The sequence below is a fragment of the Heteronotia binoei genome, chromosome 1, assembly GCF_032191835.1.
Source record: "Heteronotia binoei isolate CCM8104 ecotype False Entrance Well chromosome 1, APGP_CSIRO_Hbin_v1, whole genome shotgun sequence".
NCBI lineage: Eukaryota > Metazoa > Chordata > Lepidosauria > Squamata > Gekkonidae > Heteronotia > Heteronotia binoei.
Window position 1 is genome coordinate 144,129,501 of NC_083223.1, and position 24,132 is coordinate 144,153,632.

Here is a 24,132-nt window from a genome sequence, read left to right on the forward strand (position 1 = left end):
CACCAGTTCCTATTGATAGCAGCGGTTCCTAGTTCAGCAGCCCCCATTCCATGCTGCTGAATCAGCTTGTAAAGTCATTGTGGTGTGGCATTGTAGCCCCTGTCCTCTGTGTTTCTGGTACACAAAGGGCTCACCAGATGAAGCTATTAGTTGCTTGGTGTGGCATTTTCTACGCACTGAAAGAACTGCAGATTCTGCAACAGGAACCATTTTTTCCAGATATAAAAAGGCAGTCATGGGGGATAGCTGCACCTGAAGAATTTCTGTCTGTTGTGTAAAGGAATCAAGAAACACAATGGCAGCCCTGGTTTTGCTTGTAGCAAAAAAAATCACAAGAGTCTGAGGTAGTTCTTCATAACATGCACTGTCTTGTTTGCCCCTTGAGGCCTCCATTCTACATCAGCTTCTGTCCACTCATCTTTAATCATATTTTCCAATGCAGTGCTTCTTCTGAGTTACTTCGAATTGCAACTCCAGCAATGCTGCAACATTAAAAAGGTTGCATCAATATCAGGGTTCTTTCACAGGCACAAAAAGCATGTTTCAGGTTTGGCTCAAATATAGCTGGGGCAGTACTATATTAATGATTAGGAGAGACTGCGGCTCAGTGGAAGAGCCTCTATTTTGCATAGAGAGGGTCCCCGGATCCCCCACATCTCCAGTTAATAGGGAGGTGATGTGAAAGACCTCAGCCTGAAACTCTGGAGAGCCACTGCCAGTCTCAATACTGACCTTGATGGACCAATGATCTGATTCAGTATAAGGCAGCTTCATGCATCATGTGTCATTAGACTAGTTCATGTTCAAAGACTCTACTTGAATTAGCTTTGCTTTAAGTTTTCCAGTTGGATGTAATAAAACCAAATGTCTACAGAAATGGCTGTTCCTTGGCTTTTAATGCAAGCTTCTGCATGCCGAAGGATGATCTTCCAAGGGTAATGAAGCATATATTCAGTCAGTAGATTTCCTTGACAGCTCAGATTTTTGTTTTTTGCTGTAACACAAGAAAACTTAAGCTGACAAATATGCAAACAGATTGCACTCTACAGTATTATTTAGTGGGGTTTTTTGACTGCTAGAAACAAATTATTTTAAACTAGTCAGTATTGACCTCAAGCAGCCATCCATATCACTTGTGTGTCTTACCTATGCATATATACAGATTTTAACTTTGCTCTAAGAAAAGACTGGGGCTCCAAGGATCATGAATGTCAGAGACAAACTCTTTGAATACCAGATCCAGTATTAAAATAGCAGATGCATTTATAAATTGAAGGAATGCAATGGTTTATTTTGTTGACATAAATATGGCAGCATCCTATATCTTGCTGTGCCAGAAATGTTTTTGGAATGTTGTGCCAATGTATATAAGGATTTGTTAATACTCGGGGTGGTGGGGGTGATAAGTAGTGTTCTTGTTAAAAGCAATAAACTCAGAAATATAGGAAAGAAGGGGGGAAATGTTTGTTCTGAGAGCACTTCCCTGTTAGCTGTTTTCCAGACTGCCGTTATGTTCCATTTTCATTCCCTTATGTTATGTGTTTTTTCCTTGTGTCCAGACAACCTTGTTAGTATAAACAATTTTATTAGTAATATATGGTAGCAAATCTATATCAATATCTTTTCTTAAAAATAAAAAATTATCTACCCCATATCTTACTTTTCTCCCACAACTCCCCCCATTATTTGACCCCCGCCAGTTTTATTTACTTAAAAAAAGAAACAAATATTAAAGGTACCTTTAACTATTAAAAAACCAAAAGTTATATTCTTTTTTTAAAACTTAATCATGATCAAAAATTGTCCAGTGTCCTTTTATTTTCCACTCTTTTTCTACGTATCTTCTGAACTTCTTCCACTCCATCTTAAAAACTTCCAAATCATAGTCTCTTAATATTTTTGTTAATTTGTCCATTTCACTCCATGTCACCTTCCTCAGAGATTCCTAGACCAAGATATAAATTTTTAAAACTTTTAAACCCTTCAAAAAACAACGAAATTTTAGATCTCACCGATTTTCATTTTGACTATCAGATTCAAAAGGGCAAGCCCAATTTCATTGTCCTCTGAGCTCCCAAAGTCCAGATATTTATTTTTAAAGTTTTTAAATTTTCCAAAATGGCGGCTGCAACTTTTTATTACTTCTTGCAATTTCTTTTCCCTTTTAAAAATTTCTGAGGACTGCACAAATACTATGACCAATAGTTCTTATCTTCTTACCATCTTTTCAGTTGATTCCAACAATTTATACTGTCCCGAATTCTTTTATAACAGTTTTTAATTTAGCCTCCCAGCAATGGTCGCCGATGTTTCTCAATGGTATATATTCCTAGAGTAGGTTTTCTTTCCACTACTTCCTGTTTTTGTTACCACAAAGTCACAAGGAGATCTCACGATACTTGACATATTTCCTGTCTTGCTCAGATGTGCTGCAGGTCTGTTCCAGTATGATGATGTTGCTTTTTCTTCCAAAACCGCAAGTAGACAAAACAATAAATTCCTTCCCACTTTTTAGCAGGTTTTAACACTGTCCTTTATATTTATAAAATCCAAATTTCACCACTTCCTTCCCTCTTCTTCCAAGCTCTCTATATTTTCTTGTCCCACCTTTTAACTTTGTCCCTTTAAGCTATAAATAGCTCCGGAATGAAAAAATAATCTTCTGTACCTTTTCTTCCAATTATCCAAGTTTCCGCTGGTCTTTCAAAGCTTTAGATGTTTAGCAATGTCCAAGAAGGTTAGGATCCTGACGAGCTTATGTCAAATAAATGACTCTGGGCACTTCTGCAGACGATGACTATGCAACTTCCCCTGAGACCCCTCAAAGCCTCAAAGAAGTCCCCCCCGGGGCTCCCTTTTAGCCAAGGTAAATCTCATTAATGTTTTCTGTGCATGTCTTGGACTATTCTCTAACTGAGAAAAGTAGGCAGTAGGCATTAATTTGCCTTCCACTACCCCGAACAGAAGTTCCAGCCTTCTCCCGTTATGAGAAACAGCTCAGCTCGGCATTTTCCTCCCCCGGAAGTCCATATCCAGACAACCTTGTTAACACTCCCATGCTATCCCAGTTTTCCCTTGTTTTTATGTCCTGTTCTTTCCTAAACTAGATTTTTTTGCATTTTTTTTCATTGCAGAGTGAATTTGCATGATAGTTTCTTGCTTGACATTTTTTTCCTCCTCATGGATTACCATGAGCATTTTTTTTAAAATTTGTATGATGGTGTTTCAAAATTTAAATGCTGGAGGTTGCCTGCACTCAAATGCTCAAATGCAAAGAGGAAACCAATAAGGGGTGAGGCACATACTCAGGTTAGGTGCGGTACAAATCCCTGGTTTGGTTTGGTGGGCAGGGAATATACTCATAAGGGCATTTTTTATCCCCCTTGAGGCTGCTGAAGTGCTGCAACACTTTAGCATATGCACAAAAGAGGGGGGAAAGCAGAAAACCAATCCAGAATGTGAATTTGAACAATTGGAACCCTGATGGGAAAATGAAGGAAACATGTGACACACAAGTAGGCCCTGCAAAGTCAGGGCATCAGCCAGAGGTAATGTACAGCATGATTAGGAAGGAGGATGAGCAGACTGGAAGTGACGTGCCCAAGTTGTGGGGAATGTGGAAACTGGCTGGAGAGTTTAAAGGCTAGCTGTGGGGGAAGCAAGGAGGAGATGTGGCCAAAGAGCTGGCAGAGGGAGCATTGGGCAGAAGTGATTCAGAGAGTGCAACTGTGGAGAACTCACAAGGAATCCAAGCAGGACATGCAGGAGTTGCCTCATGACATGTGGAAGAAGCCCACGGACTGAAAAAGCAGGGAATGAGAGGACTGGGGGGAAAAAGACAAGACTGGGGTGGTAAAGAGAAACTGACTGAGCAGAAGATTAGAAAGGACTGTGTGGAGGAGGACTGACAAGAATATTGGGAGAGAGACAAATAAAGTGTGGGGGTATGGCATGTAGCAGCTGAATGCATGTTATAAGGCTGCTGTAAAATAGTGGTGGGCAGGCTAGCAGAATATACCTTTGCTAGAGTGGCCAAGGAGGAATCCTGAAGATTTGGCAGGAACCATGGTCCAAGGTCACTGTCAAGGTCACAGCATGTAAGTTGTGATGGAACTGGCCCAATTCTGCCTTCAGACTCGGTCCTGTCAACTCCCTTTTGAGTTGCCAACCCTGAAGGGAGCTAATCTTCTTCCTGCCCACTAGGGCACGCTGCCACTACTGTCCCTCTCTGGGCTCTGGTTAGGCGGGACAGCCTCCTAACCTCCCTCCTGACACACTAGGAACCCTGCTCAGGGCTTTCCATGGAACTTTGGGGTTCCCCTGGAGAGTTGGCAACCAGCCACTGTGCTGCTTCTCTCCACCCTAAGGACTCCCCAACCCACTCCTAGCATTCCAAGCAGTTGGGGGAACTATGTGGTACAGAGGGACTCCAGATTATAATAAAACATTTATTTGTATTATAGAACTATATACAGGCATTATAAAATTGTGAACAGAAGAACTAAATCAAACTAGGGAAAAACTCTCCTTCTTTCCCTACTATACAACTGGCCCTGACCATACCATTCAGAACCGACTCACCAGTCTCCAAGACTCAAATCAAACTGCCCGCTTCCTGCCAAAACCCAATAATATAAAACCCCGATCCCGCCCAGGAACTGGTTTATCTGCTTGCAGCATTCTGGGAGACCAGCCTGACAGACTTCCTGTCACTCTAGGAGGCCTCCTCAGAATTGCTGTTCCCAGACAGGACGGGGGGGGGGGGGGGAGGAAGAAGAGACTAGGCCCAAAGCCTGTCTCCAGTTTGACAACCTCCTTCTAGCCTACTCTCAGACAAACACCAGCCAAAATGGTGTTTCTCCACATAAGTGTATGATGATTAGAACCGCCACAACACCGGCAAAAAAACCAGGAGATGGTTGCAGTCTGAAAAGTGCCTTAGCTTATGTCCTCTGGGATGTTAAAGATTTGTTTTCTCTCTCTCTCAGATTTAAAGGCCAATATTTCTGCATAATTCCAGAAATTCTATCTCTATATTAATGTTCTTCTCACTCTCTGCTACATAATATTTATTTATTTATTTGGCTTATATCTTGCCCTCCCCTCTGAAGCAGGTTCAGGGTGGCTTACATTCCACAAAAGTCATATAAAAACTAGTACTGATATAAATCACAGACATAAAAATATAAAAAATACATAATAAATAAAAAATAAAACAATATCAGATGCTATTTCGATCTTAAAATAGAATGTGATAACAATGTGATAAATGCATTGTTGATAATGGTGGATAGCTGCCAGTTCATGTTAAATTTTGTTTGGCTGTTACTACTACGGTAGATGTTCTATAGAGAGAAAGATCCTAAAGTCGTGATTGTGCATTTGAGGTGGGCCAGATGGTTCAATATCTGTTGTTGTCTGTTGTCATTGATCTTAATTAACAAATGCCTGGCAGAAGAGCACTGTTTTGCAGGCCCTGCAGAACTGTGAAAGCTCTCGGAGGGCCCTAACCTCCTCTGGAAGCTCATTCTACCAGCATGGACCTACAACAGAAAAGTCCCTGGCTCTGGTCGTCTTGAGCCTGGCCTCTTTGAGGCCGGGGATTGAAAGCAGGTTTTGCGACCCTGGCCGACATGCTCTCTGGGGAACATGCGGGGAAAGGCAATCCCACAAGTATGAGGGTCCTTGGCCATATAGGTCTTCAAAGGTGACAACCAGCACCTTGAAGTAAATCTGATAGGCAATAGGTAACCAATGCAGCGCTTTCAGCACAGGTTGAATATGTTCCCATAAAGGAAGCCCCATTAACAACCTGGATGCAGCATTCTGCACTAGTTGCAGCTTTCGGGTTTGCGACAAGGGCAGCCCCATGTAGAGGGCATTACAATAATCCAGTCTTGAGGTGACCGTAGCATGGATTACTGTCACCAAGTCATCAAGTTCAAGAAAGGGGACTAACTGCCTTATCAGCCGAAGGTGATAGAAGGCTGATTTAGCAGTGGCTGCTACCTGGGCCTCCATTGTTATAGAGGGCTCCAGGAGCACCCCTCAGCTTTTAACCTTTGGCACCAATGTGAGTGGCGCTCCATTGAAGGTTGGTAGAGAGACTCCAGTCCCAGACCGCAACAACTTAGATCCAGGACCTCTGTCTTTGTTGGATTCAATTTCTGTCAACTCAGCCTGAGCCATCCTGCCATGGCTTGTAAGGTCGTGGACAGGTCTTCTGAGGTGGAATTGGACTGGCCACCCATCAACAGATAGATTGCCAGAACATGACTGCAATTTCCCTGTGGCTTCCTAAGGCATATCTGCCAGTGTGGTGAGGGGGGGGGGCTGAATCTCTCCACTGCTTTCAAATAGGTGGAGACCCGACCGGCGCAATTAATCACCCATCCTTCTTCCGTCCTTTTTTGCAGGAAACATCGCACTCTTCAGTAGATTTCCCATTTTCGATGAATATGGCATTTTTTTGTTCAAGCTAGCTGACACCGCACATCTGTGATTTGGTTCTGAGGTTTTACCCCATTTGTCTAATTCTTTCTCAGTGGAACTGTTTGTTCAGGTTTACATCCAGCAGTGGTGATGTTTCTCCTACGCGCTACTACACATGGCCTTTTTGGCATGGAGATTTGGGTATATCCCCACCAGCACTGCATGATGGAGATGTGAGTCCCAGCCAACCCTTCCAAGAGAAGAGATCTATTCTTAGAACCAGCCCCATCATTCCCTGACCATATATTGTCTTTATCTTTTTTAATACTTTGGAGTTGTATTTGGTGATACTGAACTTTGGCAGTGGTGACTTTTTGTACTAATGCAAGTAATGCAAGATTGAGATTCTGGTACAATACTCCAAGTGTGCTGTATCTCATTTATTATTTCATTGATGTGCAGGTTGTGGCGGAGCTGTATGCAGTCAGTTTGGTGTAGTGGTTAAAAGCGGAGGACTCTGGAGAACTCGGTTTGATTCCCCACTCCTCCACATGAAGCCAGCATCTGGGTGACTTTGAATCAGTCACAGTTGAGTCAGTCACAGAGCTCTCTCAGCCCCACCTACCTTAAAGGTGTCTGTTGTGGGGAGAGGAAGGGAAGGTGATTGTAAGCTTCTGTGAGTCTCCTTTGGGTAGTGAAAAGCGGGGTATAAAAACCAATGCTAATGCTGCTGCTGCTTCTCCTCCTCCTTCCTTGGTTATCTGGTTACCAGAAACAACCAGAAATTATTTCCAAGCAGCCTTTAAAACTCTTGTAAACTTTGCATACATCTCTTCTATTGTTCTACAAATAACTACATTGATATATATTGTGATACCTTTTGAGAGTATAACCCCTTATTTGCAAAACTGAATTATGGAGGGTTAATCGCATTAACCAGAACAGAGGCTTTCATGGCAGCCTGAATAGGTGTGAGAACTGAATCAATATTCATTGTAGATCAACCTGGAATATTTACAATCAAGTGACAATAATTAGTCTGGAATAAAGAACTTTTAATTCTGGACTAAGTGTGCTTTTATTCCTCAACTTACTGTGTAAATCCTAAACAGAATTACACTCTTCCGTATCCATTGAAGTCAGTAGGCTGACAAGAATGTAACCCTGTTTAGAATGGCTCTTCTAGTTTTCCTTAATGTTTCTAAAAAGGAGGAAATACATTTTGCCCAAATATGTATCTGGATTTACAAATGAAATTACATCTGTTACTCAGTGTTACATGGCCATAAATCCCACTTAAGTCAATTGCATAAAATCAGCCTGTGGGACATAGTTAGGAACATATAAGATGTACAAGCACAAGAGCAAGGACTTATGTCTCCTCTGCTCTATTCATGGCATTCTGGAAAGTTTCAGGAACAGCTTCAGCTGTTCAGGGCAGGTAATAAACAAGAGTTCTCTGCTAATTTGTGATCAGTCTTTTCCTTCCTTTTACTGATGACATCCTGCATTGTAAATAAAGATTTCAATACATCATTTACCCAGGTGTAAATACTACGTACATAATTTTATTGAAAAGGCACTTTTGAAAGTTAGTTCTTTGTATTGAAAATTAATGTGCTTTTTTTTTAAAAAAAGGGCTTTAAATGTTCATCCCTCTATTGTGACTCTCCCAAAATAATCCAAACCACTGAATGCAGTATGCCTAAAGTGTATTGTATACACTGGTTCAGTTGAAAAATACAACAGAATCTGTCTTCAGCAGACATGCCTTGACCATTAAAAATAAAAAAGAAAGAACACGATAAAGAACAAAAAGAATAAAAGTCCAGTAGCACCTTAAAGACTAACAAAATTTGTGGAAGGGTATGTGCTTTTGTGAGTCACTGCTCACTTCTTCAGATACCCTTTTCTACTGCTACAGACAGACTAACACAGCTACCTATTGTGATCTATAAAGAATGAAATTCTGGTCTCCTTTGCCTACCCACAGAGGTCAACATGGATTTATAAGGAAACTCATATTGCAGCTGTCTGGACTATACCTGGCTTGAAGATAAATCAGCAGGCTAAATTTCCACTGCTGCCAGTTCTTTAACCTTCATAAGTACAAGTGTTCAATCCTGATCCTGCATTTTTGCAAAAAAGGTCTCAGAGTCTGCAAACCCATTTCTTGCACTCAGTTTGAGAAGCCTTAACCACTAAGGTCTCTACGTAAGTGTTCTGCCCTAGTAATCAGAAAGATGAACAGTTATTTTGCAACTATTAAGAGATCAGAATAATGTGGAAACAAAGCAGCCACTATCATCCTGTTAGCCAGTTCCCTTGCTTGTTTTTTGAAAAATGTAAACAGCATTCTATTATGGGCTTTTCCCATTTTTTTTTTTTTTTAGAACCTGTTACAATGAGATCCATACACTACTCCTATCATTTTAATGGTGTTTGCATTAAGATCTTGTACTATTTTTGCTTTTTAAAAATAAAATGGCTGTATTCTTGTGAAACTATCTTAGGACCAGCAAGGACTTTACAGCTTCTCAGCCCATGCACTGGTATACTTTGTGGTGAGCAGGGCTGGTGCCATTAGGCAATATAGGTGGCAGCCTATAGGGACATCCTGCCACAGGGGGATGCTGGCTGGGGCAGACTCCTGCAGGCTGGGAAGAAGTGCCAGCCCGGAAGAAGCCCAGCAGCACAGGAAGCTGCAACTGGCCTTAAAGCCCAGCAGCAGTACCCAGGACTGAGGAGTGAGTTGGAGAGGAACACAACTCGACTTCTGAGGCAACTGCCTTGTGTGCTGCGGGTGGACGGCAGTGGGGAGGAGGAGAAAGGGGCTGAGCGGGGGCAGCGGGGCAGGTGCAGGTGCCTCACCCGGGGCCAGGGGTCATTTTGTAGAAAAATAAGCGGTGGAGCTCATCCAGGGATTGTAATGCATCTGCACATACTATTCAATGGACAAGGAGGTGGAACTCTCAGAAGGAGGAGGAGGAACTCTCAGAAAGGTTCAGGAGCTGTGCTCCTGTGAGCTCCCACTGAATTTGAGGCCTGCCTGGGGCACCAAAAACCATGGTCCGGTATTGGTGGTGAGCCACATGCAAGGGCATCTGGTTGGCCACTGTATGACAGAGGAAGCTGGACTAGATGGACCATTTCTTCATTCAGCACAACTGTTCTTCTATTTTTATGTTCAAATACAACAGAGACGTAAGAGGCAGCCTTGTTCTCCCAGTTCTCTCTATATGGCTTCACATAAACACACCCCAAACTCGTTAGTTCTTCCTGGCCTAACTTTTTGTGGCTTGACTAGAAATGTTTCCAGATCAGCCAGAATTATGTCTACTGACATTTGTACATATTTTGGTTCTGTTGCTCAGTTACATATGACCTAGGGCTATCAGACTGACTCTGAAGTCCCAGATTCTCTCTGCTATTAACATCCCATATTGTATATAAATAAAGCCAACAAAACAGAGCCATCTTGGAGTGGACTGTTATGTCATCCCAGTACAGTGCCACTTCTTCCATGCCTATATAAAAAGTACTGAGTCATATGATTGGAGCCTATTCTGCAACTCTTGCTGACACCACTATAAATCTTTTTGCAACTGAGGTAATGCCAGCATGAGGAGCATTCTTCCATCTCAGTAACATAAGAAGGAACAGTGCTGTAGCAGTTCCCATGCCATGACAGTAATATAAATACGTACTCCTTGTTTTATTACTCTTAAAAGTTAGTACAATGATGGTATATTTTGCAAATAATGAGCTTTGATGAACTTTAATCTTTTTTACATTGCATTATCAAGCGAATCATATTTCTCCCTCATTTATGCAAATTGATTCTGTTCCATTTGGAATTGAGCATAGTATCATCTATCTATCTATCTATCTATCTATCTATCTATCTATCTATCTATCTATCTATCTATCTATCTATCTATCTATCTATCTATCTATCTATCTATCTATCTATCTGCTGAAGCTACAGCTCCTGAAAGCTGGGGTCTGGAGTCATGATGAATGATCGTTGTGCTTGTCAGCATGTCAGAATTTCAGCAGCAGGAGCAGCAGGGCCCAGGGCAGGAGATCTCTCACTAACGTGGGCTACCTGGGAAGCCTGAGGAGAGTTGGTGTAGCATATTGGCTGAGTGAATGCTGGTTTCAAATGTTATCTTAACTATAACCGCACTAGGGCTCCATTCCCACATCATATGTCATCATGTGTAAAAAAACAAAAACTGCCCATAAATCTGTGCCAGAGCTTCTGAATTTCTGTGTCAGAACTTTAAAAAAAAAAAAAAAGATTCCAACAGATCTAGCATATGGGAATGGACTATGATCCCTCTGGCTTTTCCAGCAGGGTTTGTGCTCTGCTTCATTGTTTTGCAACAGCACAAACACCGTACCAAGGCCACTGTGAAATTTGCTTCATGTTTCTGTCTCTGTTTGGCTAAAATTGTTGAATAAGGGTAAATACTTTCTCAATGATAATTCATTTTGGAAAGACCTTGTCCCGCTGGCGTCTTCCTAGAATTAATATGAGATAATGCTATGTGGCGTTAAAAAAGAAATCTGTTGCTTTGTTTTCATTTCAATATTGTATTATGGTTCAGGTAGCCGGCTCCAGGTCGACTCAGCCTTCCATCCTTCCGAGGTCGGTAAAATGAGTACCCAGCTTGCTGGGGGGGGGGGTGGAGTGTAGATGACTGGGGAAGGCAATGGCAAGCCACCCTATAAAAAGTCTGCCATGAAAACTATAATATAGTGGGATAACAAAAATGTTGTGAAAGCAACATCACCCCAGAGTCGAAAACGACTGGTGCTTGCACAAGGGACTACCTTTACCTTTCAAAAAATCCAAAAGAAACTTCTGGACTCAGAAAGATGTGTCTGATGTTTCCTGTAAGTGAACCATGATAGCAGCTGCTAGCTTGGCTCATTTTCAAGTTTTTTGAACAGCAGCAATTTACAATTTCAAGCACACTCACATATAGTGAATCCAATTCATTGACTGAGTAAACACTCATCAGATTGTTCATAGAAATCAGCTTGAAATCAGAATTCAAAATATTTTCTTTTTGAGATCTGTCTCTCCTCTTACTCCAGAAATGGGGTTTCCAAGTAAGTCTATGTTCATTTGTTACCTTTATAATCCAGCCTATACTAAATACTATTAGGTCCCATCAGGTCCAAGTTAAGCACACCTGGCTGGATTTCCATTCCTTTGATCTTGCAAGGGGCTCAAAATAAGAGGGAAGAGGGGGAAAGAATGAGGAAAGAATGAGATAGAGATGGGAAAGAACAGTAGAATGGAGTGGGAGAAGAAATGGCGACAAAAAGGAGAAATTGGTCTAGTTCAGAGGGAATATTCTAGAGAGCAAGGAGGCCCTGATATAGGCAGATTCCCAACTGATATTGCTCAGTGATTTATTTAATCAAATTTATATCTCGCCCTCCCCTGACAGGCTCAGGGCAGCTAACAACAAATAAAAACAACATCAAATATTAAAAACAAATATACAAGAAAATCATTTCCATTATATAATCATTAAAAGTCCAAGATGCACGTTGATGTTCTAGTTATTCTGATGTTTCTTGTTTCAGTTATATTTGTTCAGTGAGATTGTCAGTGCTGTGGAATGATAGCCAACTTCCCTTAACTGTTAAAAGCAAGTTTGAAAAGTTCGGTCTTACAGACCCTGCGGAACTGTGGCAGATCCTGCAGGGCCCTGATGTTTCCGGGGAGGGCATTCCACAGAGCGGGGGCTATTACCGAGAACGATCTGGCTCTGGTGGTCGACAATTGAGCTTCTTTTGGTCCGGGGATCTTAAGAAGCTTTTGGGATCCTGAACGTAGTGCTCTCTGGGGTACATATGTGGAGAGGCGGTCCCGAAGGTCCCATGATGGTTCTTATGGTTCCACATTGTGAGGGAATGAGGTGCCGGCTTGGCAGGTGAAGTGATAGAGGCAGCATTGTGTTACTTTCCATTCTGGAAATCTTAACCCCACTGGGCACTGTTTACTCTCTTTTTAGAAGTTCTAGTTTACATGTCAATATATGATATGCATAAATATAGAATCTAGACCAGACAATTCTTCCCTTATCAAACTTTCTTTCCTTTGTAGAAGCTAAAAAATGGCAGTAAGAATGAAGAAATGATTGGCAGAATTGGAACTGATCCATTGTTTAAGTTGACTGATCTAAATTAGACTGATGATCAGTATTGCAAAGAGCAGCACCAATGCTGAATGTGCAATATGATCAGGGATTTTTTTGGAGCAAGAACTCCTTTACGTATTAGGCCACACACCCCTGATGTAGCCAATCCCCCTGGAGCTGACAGTAGGCTTTGGACTAAGAGCCCTGTAAGCTCTTGGACGATTGGCTACATCAGGGGTGTGTGGCCTAATATCCAAAGGAGTTCCTACTATTAAAAAAAGCCCTGAATATGACACACATTTGTCAGGCCAAGAAAAATGGTGCCTCTTCCATTCGTACAACTCAGGTCAAGCACGTGGGTCCAAGACAAGAAATAGGTTTTATGTCTTTATACAAATACATTAAGAATGCATGCACACACATGCATACCATCTCTGTGAATCTCATATGTGTTCTTTCCAAACTTATGCTAAGCTAATAGCCATCAGTGTAATAGTAAGCCATTTTATTTTTATTTTTTTGTCTGTGAAGAAGAGAAAAACATCCACAGTCTCTACCAATGTTCCCTCTAACCTCTGCAGTCTTGTGAGCAAAAATTCTATTTTGTGAGCTACTGACATTAAAGTTGTGAGCAAGTGATTTGGCTATTAGGGTTTGTAGAATCTTTCGGGCTCAAGTGCCGTGTTCTACTGGAGAAAGTTTTCCTTCCAGACGTTTCGTTCTCAGCTGCGGAGAACATCCTCAGTGGCGTTGCAGCCGGAGCAGGCGCTCAGACCTTCTTGGCTGCTGTGCATTGATTTGGCTATTGCATACATTAGTTTGCTCTGAGACCATCCTTCCTGAGCTAAAACAAAAATGTGTGAGCTGGAGACTAAAAAACTGTGAGCTAGCCTACACTAAATTTAGAGGGAACACTGGTGTAATTGTTTTGTTCTGAATGAACATTCTCCATATGCTTTAGCCTGTCATTTTAGGAAGGACAAAGGCAAAACCAACCACTATGTTGAGGATCCATGTTCAGGTCCCAAACTTTCAAGTTAGCTGCAAAAAACAGCCATGAGGGAGGCCATGTGGATTAGGCTTCTGATGCAGCGGAAGAAATCCCCCCATGGCATGAAGATGTTGCCTTTATATTCAGTTTCTTTTTCCTATTAGTTCTCAACAACAAACCTGCTTTTACACTGCTTCAACACCCAATTTGATATTTTCAGCAAAATTTACACTTCAAAGATCTCTTTCCTGGCTACTTGTAATTTAGCTCCATCAGTTTAGAAGAAGAGGCTTGGGAAAAATTCTATATGCCTGCTAAACTAATATAGCAGGTAATAAATGATTGCAGAATCATCAAATGAAACTCACATATTGATAAATCCATGATCTAGCTTGAAAGAATGAGGGGGTGGGGGGTGAGACAAGGAACAAACAGTACAAGCTGCTCTGTCTGTCCCCATCACCAATGGAAACACTCCAAACACAAAATGTGCTTTTGGCATGAGCTCCCTAGGCACCAAAAGCAAGATGGGCTATGTACCCATTCCATTATGAATGGAAGAAGGGAAATCTAAACGGCACTGAACTATGAAATAAAATTTCTGTGCTATCAGAAAGGAATATGCACATGTATCAAGAGAACCACCTTGGGAGGGTGCAGCAGACACACAGCTGTACTGTCCATATACTATGTGGAATTCCCTTCCAAAATAAGTCTGCCTCACTCCATACTTGCTGGTATTGCACTGTACGGGCACTTTCACATATGCTAAATGATGCAGTTTCAATCCACTTCACAAGTGGATTTTGCCATTTCACACAGTAAAATCCAGTAGCAAAGTGCATTGAAAGTGTGTTATTTAGTGTTATATTAGTGCCATATGTTAAAAATGGTTCTTTTTGCAAGGGCTTCTGATAATCATATTGTTGACTAGTAGTTATGGCTTTGCTGGTTTTAATGATACTGTTTTAATTAGGGGGGCTGATGACTAATGCCTTTATTTTACTATAACATCGTGTTTCATGTTTGTACGCTATTATAATTCATGTTGAGGCTTCATTTGAAGGGGAAGGGGTGGAATATAATTGCTTGTAATAAATGGCAAAGACTACTAGCTCTGCAGAGGTGGCAGCAGCAACATGCAGAACCAATTACTGACTACATGGATGGCAACAATACTATCCCAATGTATGTGCTGCAGCTACATGAAGAAAGAGGATATTGTCCAGCTGTGATAATAATAGGCATCTGTGAATATCAGTATCATTGCATTCTACATTTATTTGTTTAGAAAATCCCTATACCATCTCTCCAGGGAAAACTGCCCAAGGCAGCCTACAAAAATAAAACATAAAACTCTGTAAGTTAGTAATTAAAACCCAGAATGAGCACAAGCACCTGAAAAGGGGTAGCAAAAGTCATATTCCACTAATACTCATAAGAGTGCCACAAATACAATGTTCCTCTTTCAAAAAGGAGTCTGCCACTACCTCATTTTAGTTCCTCTCCGAATGACAACAGGAGTTAAAATGTATTGAGGACTTGCTTGAGTGAAGCAGCTGTTCTCAGAAACTTATCTAAGATTGACCACTCCCATCCAAAGTCTAAAAGTCACTTTGGTTCCTACTTTTGCCCATGAGCCTAGTGTGAGCCTAATTGATTTGGTGCACAGAGCAGACACCAGGCTTTCTCTGGCATTTACATTTATGTTTGTGTGTTCAACTCTGTTTCAAGAAATACTTTGAAAGGAATGGAGTGATGGTGATGATCAGTCAGAGAAGAGCCCTTAAGGAGTAAAACCAATACAAAAAACATCTTTATGCCTTCTCCAATAAAATGGTTGAATGACATTTGACTCTGGGTTTGAGTCTTTGTTAAAAAGGATTTAAACTGGAAGTCTAGTGCCCGCTTCAAAGGGACTTCAGAAGTCTCTTTTAATCTCATTCTTTTCTAAAAGACCGTGGACAGACTTGAACTATTAAAAACTTGGGAAGTGACTTTTCTACTTTTCTGGCTGCATGCTGTTCCAGTTTCAATTCATTTCTTCTATGAAATTTGAGACCTTGGAAAAGGGTCGTTTTCAAGGGCAAGTATAGTTATCATTGATCTGAACAGAGATGTTTGAACGTATCTAGAAGATTAAAACATCTTGAACAGAGGTAACCAGCTCTGCTTATATGAGGAACCCTAATAGAATAAGAATGTGTACAGAATACTGTATAATTCTAAAGAACCTCTGCAGAAAAGATCAAATTTAATACTGAAAACTGACTCCTTCAGTTTAACCCTCTGTCTGGCATATATCTTTTCCACTACAGTCAGAAAAGAGAACAAGGGAATATATGAATATACTTTATAATCCCTAGTGATGGAGGGATGGTATCTTGGGATCGTGATGAGGAATGAATGCACTAAGGACATGAAGATATGTGGGTAGGTGTGTACATATATTGGTGGAGTACATACTGATGGAACTGGTAGATGGAACCTTTACACCCATCTGAACTTTTCAGGCACCAGTCTCTTCTGATATCTCCAGTGAAGAATGTTCTAGATTATAGAAATCGAGGAAAGTGAGAACTACATTTCTGGAACCTTAAAAATAATATGCAGATAATGATTCAAAGATGCATGCATTACAGTCTGGCATTTTGGGAACATTAAGATTCCCAGCCTCCCACTAAGAGCCGGGTTTTCTCCAGTTTTGGAGCCTTTAACCTGCTGGCATAGGCTTGGCTGCTAAGGTGAGCCCTGCCCATGAAGAGCTTCATTGGTGCCTGACGTGCCTGGCGCAATGATGTCACCTGGAAGTGATGTAATCATGCCGGGCATGTTGTGTGGGAATGCTCTAGCATTTTGGTAAAAAAAAAAAACCCTTCTATGTTACTTCTGGGTGATGTCATCGCACCAAACACAAGCACAGTCCCCCTGCCAGCAGCCAGGTAAGACCTGGCAACTCTACATAGCATTAATTTCCCTACATAATTCTTGACAGTATGTTGTAGGGTTTCCAGCCTCCAGGTGGGGAGAGGAAAAAGGCACAGCCTCTGTGAAAGAATTGTTAACACTATTCTCTTAAAGTACTATCATATCTATTAATAACTTGAAACAACACTGATAATAGTCCAAAAATACAGAACTTCAAAACACAGAATACAAAACGGAAGGTTAGACATCACAATAGCTCTTGTTATAGTTTAAAGTATTAAAAACATAAATAACTTCCTTCCTCTCCTTAGGTGAATGTCCATAGCTCCCATGATGCAGCAAAAAAACTTCCAAAAGGACACCAGTCCCAATCCACTCTCAAGTGGAGTTCAAAAACTTTTCTTCATGTAGCTGATAAACAGGCATTTCTGAAACTTTTCCAACCGCATTTTCGCCAAAAACTTCCTCTAAGCTTTGTATTCAAGACAAGGCTTTTTTTCATATTCAAACTTCAGCTCTTACATTTTCAATAGATTCCAAGTATTTTGGTCAAACAGCCTTCCTCAGTGGTACAGGTAATTAAAATATACACCACCAATCAGGCCATTTTTTCTGGGAAAAAGGTGCCGGAACTTGCTGAGAATTTTGTTTCCACAAAGAGGCTCCAGAACTATGGAGAGCCAGTTTGGTGTAGTGGTTAAGTGTGCAGACTCTTATCTGGGAGAACTGGGTTTGATTCCCCACTCCTCCACTTGCGCCTGCTGGAATGGCCTTGGGTCAGTCATAGCTCTGGCAGAGGTTGTCCTTGAAAGGGCAGCTGCTGAGAGAGCCCTCTCCAGCCCCACCCACCTCACAGGGTGTCTGTTGTGGGGGAGGAAGGTAAAGGAGATTGTGAGCCGCTCTGAGACTCTTCGGAGTGGAGGGCGGGATATAAATCCAATATCATCATCATCATTTTTCCAGGGGGAAAAAGTCCTGCCAACCAAGTACAATTAATCACAATATAAAATACATCATTTCTGACTTGAGTCTAAACAACACAAAAAGTTAGGACAATTTATAAAATAGATAAATCCCTTTTCATTTTGGGGATGCATCAGGCCCATCAAAAGTAATTTTTAAATTGAAGGTGTTCTTGGTTCAAAGGTCTGTATACTCAAAGCCAGAGTAACTTGTAACTTTGTGATGTGTCTGTTCACATACATGAGACAAATTCCATCAAGGTTTCCCTGGGCCACAGCCTGCTTCGTAGCCAGTATACCACCCTGGCTCTCCATGATTGCAATTAAAGGATTGCCTCATCTCTGATATCATCGTCTGAGATTTCTTAAAAAATCACCTTAATTTCACCTTAATAAACACCTTTGTATGGGTAATAATAGGCAGCAGCCTTGTGCCTTAATCTAGGAATTACCCTTAATTTGAGCTCCTACCATTTCTAATCCTAGTGCTCCAAATCAGCTGCTCTACTCTCCAAAGAATGAGATCTTTGCACAGTAATAACAACAGGATAAGAGCCCTTGCTTCATGCTGCATCTGCTAGACATTTCACTTTGGGAGCATGGCATGACAGATGTGTTCTCCGAAACTTCCTTCATGTTGATTAATTCTCTGCCACTAAGGGAAGCTTCAATAAACAGCTTGAATCCAATCCAGGTTCTGGCATCATACATACTGCTTTTTTGCAGTTACCCACATGTTCGCTATACAATAAATAACACAGAAATAACATTACATTAGAGAAGTGCAGATTGAGAATACTGCACACCAGTGGCAAAAAAATTTTCCATCCTATTTTAATTATTATTATGACTAGATACTTAGCCTCAGGTGTGCTGAGGAAATCAGTATGACTCATCTGTCTAATGCAAGCAAATGCAGGGGTGGATATTGTCCTGATGGGTTAATCATTCCCATCTTTGCTAATTCCTGTAGCTGTGCAGGCCAGCTATTGTAGCGCTTAGTGGGTGACTTCTCTGCTGAAATAGCCTTTTTGGAAGCATAGCTTATCAACTGTGTCATAAAATTAGAGGGAACAATGGCTGTCTTGAGGATATGAGCCTTGCACATCGTGAATGTTGTGCGTAATGACAGTTTCTGCATCACTTTCCCCCCCATCCTTTATCACTGATTGCCTTAATGCCTGACCCTCTCAGAGTGCCTTTTAATCAATCTTCTAAGTCATTATTTCTTGCAGAATTATTTTGCTAGCCTGCCTGCCCTCCTGAAATTTTCCACACAAAGCTGAGCCATTACCATGCCCATGTTTCTCTAGGAAGCTAGTTCTTTGAAAGTCGGGGACAGAATTTTAAATTTGAACCATTTTAAAACTATATAGCTCTATTGAAATATTTGCTTGTCCAACAAATAGTGCAGTTTCATCTCTTAAGACATCTTTTGGGCCTGGGAGGGGGGCGCAAATACCTTGAGTAATGGGCAGGCTAAAGTCAGCCAGTGTCACCATATCAGCCTAATATCACACCTACCTTCCTAGCCTATGATGATTATATGCTGTTACATGCCTGTCCCAGCTGGGGCTACCTACAGTTTCCTCTTCTGGCTAGCAGCTGTGATAAATATGGTCCCGTGTGTGATAATGTAGTACATGTGTGTGGTCCCATGTGTGATAATGTAGTGGGAAAGAATTGCCAACCTCCAAGTTGGGCCTAGAGATCTCTTGGAATTACAGCTGATCTTCAGATGACAGATATCTGTTCTCTGGAGAAAATGTCTGCTTTGAATGGTGAACTCTATTGCATTATACCCTGCTGATCTGCCTCCCCAGTTTCTGCCCACCTTCAGGAATTTCCCGGCCCAGAGTTGGCAACCCTAATCTTGGGCATCTTCTGATTATCTTCCAAGACTGAATTACAAAAATAATAATAATAAAAAACTGGCTAAATTTTTTCAGCTTTTCCAAAAATACACACACAAGGTGTGTGCCAGGTGCAAGGGAGACAGAGATCACTGTTCTGAGCATCATAGTTAGAGATAAGTATAAAGAACTGACTCATTTGTCAGGAAACCAAATCTTAGGATGCAGCTGTACTATCTGTTGAGTACACTTCTGTCCTTCCTTTCTTCCAAGGAGCTCAAAGCAGCTTTCATGTTTCTCCTGTTCCCTGTTTTATTCTCACAAGAATACTGTGAGGTAAGCTGTATTGAGAGGGCCATGCTAATCTTCTCTGTATCGTTCCAATTTTAGTATATGTGCTGCCGAAGCGAGCTAGAGGTAGTAGGAGGTAAGGAAAGTTTATTTGAGAGAACGAAAAGGAGGAAGAAGATAGGTGATAAATTATCAACCTTTATGGGGCCCAGTAGGGTATGGGAGAAGTGGAAAAAAGAACTCGCTCCGGAGATATCATCTATTACTAAAATGTGGTATTATGATAAATTTGCTCCATTAAGGGGATCGCTGTCAAAGGAAGTAGGAGATAAACTGAAGAGGATTACGATTCGAGAATTGAAAGAGGTTTGGGGTACTGATGGGGTGAAGAAAGAGGAGTATAATATTTTGAATAATATTAATTGGTTGTTAAAAAGTCAAATCTCCTCATTGCTGAAGGAGGAAGAACTTAAAAATATTGGTAAAAGAATTAATACTCCCTTTGAAAACTTGGTGAAAGAGTATAGCGAAGATAAGTCAAAAATAGTTTCAAAATTGTATAAGATTTTATTAGGTACAGGGAAATCCCCGAGAGAATTTTTGAAGGAACATTGGGAAACAGATATTGGAGATAAAATTTTAAATGAAGATTGGGAGAGGAGGTTTAGATTACCTCCCTTTGTTACAACATCTAGGTTAGTGCAGGAGCAGGGATTGAAGATGATACAGAAATGGTATTATACACCCATTAAGATGTATTATATTTCTAAATCAGGGAGTAAAAATTGTTGGAGGAAATGTGGAGAAATTGGAACTTTCAGTCACATGTGGTGGGATTGTCCCTTAGTGAAAAAATTCTGGTTGCAGGTTGGCATAGAGATGACAAAGATTATGGGATGGAAAATAAGTATATCTAAAGCAATGGCAATTATTAATTTGGATGGTGTGGGATTAAGATCAAAAGAGGATAGTAAATGGATTAATTTGATGTTAGTAGCAGCAAGACAAGTGATAGCAAGGAATTGGAAAGAAGCTGAGGAATTGACAATTAATCACTGGAGGGATAAAATGAATTATATAATTATTTTGGAGTATTTAACGATGAAGATACGAAGAATGAACGGATTAAAGGTTAGGGAACAGGAGGAGGGGTGGTTTAGGAAGATGGTGAGATATTTGGAAAAGTTTAAACAATTTAAGACGATTGGTTGGTTAATAAGAAAATGAATGGATAAGATGTTTAAATAGAGTGATGGAGTTGTATTTGGATGAAATGTTAATAGTTATAAATTTATGGAATATTATAATGTATCTATGGCCTGGGACTCTCACAGAGGTGGATTGGTGTTGGAATATATAACAATAAAATTAAAAACAAAACAAAACAAAACAAAAAGCTGTATTGAGAGAGTAACTGGCCCATGATCTTCTTCGTGGTCTCTGTGCATCACACTGATGGGAGTAGGTGCCGGCGCCGATCTCCGTCGGTAAACTTCAAAGCTACGGATTTCCGCGCCACCGTCCCAATGCGCATGCCCAGCAGCCACACTGCGCATGCGCACCAGGACAGCAGCGGACATCCCGCCAGTTCTCTTCTGACCGCCGCGCTGATCGGTTGATCTCCTTCGCTACGGTCGGTGAACTTGCATTTCTCTTACGGATAGTGTATATAGTTAGTTATATAGTTCTTAGTAGTTCTTAGTAGTTAGTGTTAGGCTTATTTTGGGAGAGTGGGGCGTGTTTTTTCCGCCCTTCGGGGGGGAATTCCCCTCTCCCCTTTTTCGCGTCCGCCATTTGCCTCTCTTCGCATGGAAAGGCGGTGGGGGTTTTTTCGCCGCTGCTCCTCGTGCGGGAGCAAAATCGCCCCACCTGACGGACACTCTTTGTGCTTGCTGTGCCTGGGAGAGAGGCATAAGACTGATTCCTGTCAGCACTGTGCCAAGTTTTCACGGCAGACGAGAAGGAACAGAGCGGCGCGTCTCGCAGCGGCCCTCATGGAACGCGCGCTTTCTCCCCGCGCCGACCAGGCTGAGCCTCCGACAGGTCAGACGGACCAGTCGACACCGAAGCCCACCGATACCGATCAGCCTATCGATGCTGATCGCTCGCGGAAGCGCTCGGGCTCGGCGGTGACTTCCGAGTCCTCAGTGCCAGCTAAGAGGCAGAAAGAGGACAAAGGGATGCCTTCGGAGAAGGGGAAGAAGCATAAGAAGTCTGAGAAATCGCACCTTAGTCAGTCGGCGTCTCAGTCATCCCCTGCATCCCCATCGGACCCAACCGCGCCGGTCGTTCCGCCCCTGAAGCTCTTCGCCTCGCCGATTCGCCGGCAGAGCCCCCAACTGGCGTCGATGTCGACCCAATTAGTGATCTCATCGGATTCGGAGATCGAGCCAGCGCAGCGCACCGGTACCGAAGAAAGTCCACGGCACCGGTCAACATCCCGGGCTCGAAGTCCTTCCGATCGGCATCGGGACCGATCCTCCAGTAGCCGCTCTCCTCGCTACCGGGAGGAAGATCGCTCGCCTCGCCTTTCCGCCACGCAGATTCCCTGGGACCAGAGGCAGTGGCAATACCTGTACGGGGCCTACCCACCTTTCCCTTGGCTCACTCAACGACAGAAGGACTGGGACCAGACCTCGGCTACATCGTATCGGTCCCGAACCTCCTATCGAACCCAACGGAATACCCCGTCGGCATCGGCATCGAAGCCTCCAGAAGAGGAAAAGCCAACGCGCCAAGATGAGCGAGAGCAACGCACCCCTCCGCTGAAGGCCGATGCTGTGCAGCGAGCCCCGACCCTTCGACATACACCGGAGCTTTCTGATTCCCCGGAGTCCTCGCCTCGGTCGTTGGATGGTTCCTCCCCGGAAAGAGAGGCTTCTTCTCGGGGTGAACCGTCCCCACCGGTGAAGACTTCGGATGAACAGCCCATCTCTCCTTCAGAGGATCTAAAATCCTACGGGGACCTCATCAAAAGAATGGCCCAAACGCTCTCAATACCCACGATCCAGCCTCAGCCGGTAGTGACAGACACGGTCTTCGACATTGTACAGCAGGACACTTCTACGGCAGTGGCCCTACCCCTCACGAATGTCATGTTGCAGACCGCTAAGTCCTCCTGGGACAAGCCTGCATCCACGCCTGTCTCCTCTCGCAGGCTGGATCATATGTACAGAATTCAAGAGGCCTCAGCTGAGTTCCTGTACGTCCACCCAAAGCCGAACTCGGTGGTAGTGTCTTCCTCGTCGAAGGCCAAGAAGACGCATTCCACGCCACCCGACAAGGAGGGCAGGAAGTTAGATGCCCTGGGCAGGAGACTGTATTCTAATGGCTCTCTGGGCATGAAAATTGCAAACTACGCGGCCTGCTTCGGCAGGTATCAATACGCGCTATGGGACCAAGTCTCCACCATTCTGGGCTCCATCCCGGAGCAGAGCAAGGTGGCCCTCAAGAAACTTCAGAGGGAGGGCATGATTTTAGCTAAGCAGCAGCTAAACGCCGCAAAGCATTCTGGGGACACGTGTGCTAAGGCTTTAACTACCGCCGTATCCCTGAGAAGGCATTCCTGGCTGAGGTCTACAGCGCTTCAACCGGATACGCAGGCGTATGTAGAAGATCTTCCGTTCGATGGCACTGGCCTGTTCAGTTCAACCACGGACTCAGTCCTCCAGGAACTTGATAAGAGTATCAAGACATCAAGAAACCTGAGGGTCTCTGGGTCGCACACCCAGACCAAGAAGCAGTGGCCTAAGACTTGGCAGAAGAAGTCTTTCTCCAAGTCTCCAGATAGACAATGGCGTACGAAACAGACGTCGTTTACGAGGCCACCCTACCAAGGCAAGCCAAAGTACTCCCCGCCTTCCACCCAAACTTCCCGCCAGAAAGGCGCGAAGCAGCACAAGCAGGGTCTTTGACTCCCCTCTTGCAAGCGACTTAAGGGACCACCAGGCTACCCGCCTCTCCAAGTTCCTTCCTGCCTGGTCCCTTATTACCTCGGACCTTTGGGTTTTATCCATAATCCGGCGGGGTTATGGAATAGAGTTCTACCATCCCCCTCCTACCCCGACGTTCGTCTCCACCGCACCATCGCAGACCCTTCGGGACGAAGTCCAGTCCCTCCTCCTCAAGCAGGCGATCGAGCCGGTCCCAGAGAACCAGAGGGGCCAAGGCTTCTACTCCCGCTATTTTGCGGTCCCCAAGCGGGATGGGGGCCTCCGGCCTATCATGGACCTGAGAGCTTTGAACATCTTTGTGAGGTGCGACAAGTTCCGGATGACCTCGCTCCCCCACATTCTTCCTCTTCTAGGGCAAGGGGACTGGATGGCGACGTTAGACCTGAAGGACGCATACTTCCACGTCTCCATCCGTCCTCGTCATCGGAAGTTCCTGCGCTTCACAGTGGGAGGCGACCACTTCCAATACCGTGCGCTCCCCTTTGGGCTATGTACAGCCCCGAGGGTGTTCACCAAGACCATGGTGGTCATAGCCTCCCACCTACGCTTGCAAGGCATTGT

The 24,132-nt window shown here is 43.0% G+C and overlaps 1 protein-coding gene and 1 pseudogene across 2 annotated transcripts in view; one reads left to right on the forward strand and one right to left on the reverse strand.

Moving 5' to 3' along the window:
- PACRG (parkin coregulated) overlaps nt 1–24,132 on the forward strand; it is a 553,646-nt gene that overhangs the window by 522,415 nt on the left and 7,099 nt on the right. The window lies entirely within an intron of this gene.
- Nucleotides 19,680–19,739, reverse strand: LOC132589323 (U6 spliceosomal RNA; annotated as a pseudogene).